The 2,500-nt window shown below is 42.2% G+C and overlaps 1 protein-coding gene across 1 annotated transcript in view; it reads right to left on the bottom strand.

Annotated features, from left to right (window-relative positions):
- The window catches only part of LOC146658310 (rap guanine nucleotide exchange factor 1-like), a 31,303-nt gene that overhangs the window by 15,230 nt on the left and 13,573 nt on the right, over positions 1-2,500 (bottom strand). The window lies entirely within an intron of this gene.

Genomic DNA, 2,500 nt, shown 5'->3' with positions numbered 1-2,500 from the left:
GCCACTCAAAGGCAACGAGACTGCAACTTCACTGCAACTTCACTGCGCGCGCTCACTGTAATTTTGGTCATCTCGTTGTCTCTATGCAGTGTGACTGTAGCGTAACCCTCTGTACTCATTTTGTGCACACGGAGACGAATCAGCACATACACAAACAGTGTCACCCCAAACCCCACACTTCCCACACAGCTCACCAATCTGAGCCATGGTCCGAGTCACCCACATCACTCAGGACACTGAGAGTCTTTCTATTGTTTCAGATATATTCCTGCTGTTTTTAGGTGTATATTTTATTTCGGCACAGTCGGCGTGGAGCGTTGTACATGTACAATGACAGTAAAGGGCTTTTCTATTTTATTCTATGAGATGAAAAGATATGTTCATGGACAATCAAAAGAACTGAAATGTTAAAAGTGGTGACTGTTTGATGAAAGTGCCCTGACTGCCTTGGGTCTAAAACAACTTCAAGCTCATTGATGTTTGTTTTTTTAAATGTTTAGTCTGTGTGTGTTTCATCAGCTGCAGGCGTGGGCAGCGTGCAGCTCGCTGATTTATTTTACATCTATTCTGTAAAGGCAAGGACAGAGCAGTTAATAGGATACTGGGGACATGTAGATAACACGCAAGACGCATCACAGTGATGTGATGTCATTCCATTCTTTCTCTTCAGGCGCAACAAGAGAAGAAGAAGAAATACGTGAGAGACTTCCTCTGCAGGTGACTGGCTGTGTCCCAATCCAGCGACCGCACGCTCCGGAGTACGCATTTTGAGACCTATGACGTCACAGCAACGCGACGACGGCTGTCCCACTCTGAAGTGTTCTCCAAATGCACCGTCAATTTCCCCAAATTTGAAGTGTGGTCCGGTGTAGACTTCGTGGTCCCATATATCCCACAATTCATAGCGCGGCGGTGGATGTGGATAATTTTGCAGAAGTGCAGCGGCCGAACAGTAAACTTTCAAAAGTAAGTACTGAATATGATGTCACTTATTTATGTGCGAATGTTTAATAACGAAGAACATTAAAACATTCCTGTTGGCCACATGTCAGCAAAGTTATGTGACATTAGTGATGTTTGTACTAACTTGGTTTTAAAGCCTTTAAATATACGCCGTTCAATAGTCGACCTTAATCTTACAGAGATTGTGATGATTCTGTGGATAATTAAAGTCAGTCATATATCCACAAACACAACAAGCTGAAAGTCAGTGATGCTGCTCGGTTTGCAGTCCTGAATATCACGGCACAAGCAGGATCCACTGCAATGTTAATGTGAGCTATGTTATATTGCTGCCTCTGTTCGGTGGTGTCGAGCCAAACGGACTTTAACGTGTGTTTGAACGAGCTGACGGTTCACTCGTTAAGCTGAAAGAAAGATGCTTTAATCACAGCAGTCACACATGTGTCCACTGCACCATCTGGAACTCCTCTTGTTTACACTCGTAATAACACAAACACTAAATCCTGCTTCTCTGGTGCTGTTGTGTAGCAGTGTGTACACCTGAGACTGCCACCTGTCTGTCTGTCCTGCACTCTCTCTCTGTTTCTTTCTCTCTGATTGTGGAATAAAAGTATGAACATGTGTTTATAAGTTACACTTGTGTTTGAATCCTGCAGCTTATCACACATTTGATTTCCATGTGTGACGACTGCAAGTGTCCAGAGTGAGGACAGACTGAGGGACCCACTGCTGCACATCATCTGTGAGGCTTTGCAGCCCTGATGATCCACCAGGACAAACTCAGCAGTGTGTGAGGAAGAGGAGGAGGAAGAGCCAGCAGCAGCTGACAGATGGAGAGAATAGACAGACTGTTCCCTGTTTGTGAAGGACTGCTAGGAAAGTTTAACAGAACTGTCTGTGCTGAATCAGTCTTATTAGGTAATGTTCAAATAATGTGATCATCCCAGTGTTTTCAGTGTGGGAGAAAGTACTCAGAGTACTCAGGGCCTTCAAGCTACACACTATGAAAGGCAGCAACAAGTTTAATGTTCAGAAACCTAAAGTCTGTATCAGCAGCAGAATGGAGCTAAAATAAATGTTGGTTTCAGTTCTATGAAGCTTTGAGTATTTTGGATCAGTAGCTGCTGTGTTTGTTGCATCATATTGCTGTAACTGTTTATATGCTTTATATATTCTGAGCTAAGTTGATCTATAGTGTCACATCATATTCTATAAGGATGTTATGTGTTTGTAGACTTTCTGCCCAGTTTGACCCATTTAGCAGACGTCAGCCTGTTTAAGGCTCTGATATCTATTCTGTGTGACTTAAAGCAGTTATGACATGGTCTGATTTACTCACCCAATAAAGGAATATTTCATATATCAGTCGACTCTTCATTCTATCAGACACAGTTATCACAGCTCCTACATTTGCTTTTTACACATATATGTAAGCATTGAGCCAAATTTAGTACCAACATATTAAAAGAACAATATTTGTCTCCTATATATAATACATCTATATACACACTGTCACAGATGCTTGTGTTTGAGTGAA

This window comes from Rhamphochromis longiceps, linkage group LG12 (assembly GCF_057381845.1).
Source record: "Rhamphochromis longiceps isolate RC_006_pf linkage group LG12, R_longiceps_female_GT1.1, whole genome shotgun sequence".
In the NCBI taxonomy this organism is placed as follows: domain Eukaryota; kingdom Metazoa; phylum Chordata; class Actinopteri; order Cichliformes; family Cichlidae; genus Rhamphochromis; species Rhamphochromis longiceps.
This window is presented reverse-complemented; position numbering and strand designations above follow the sequence as displayed.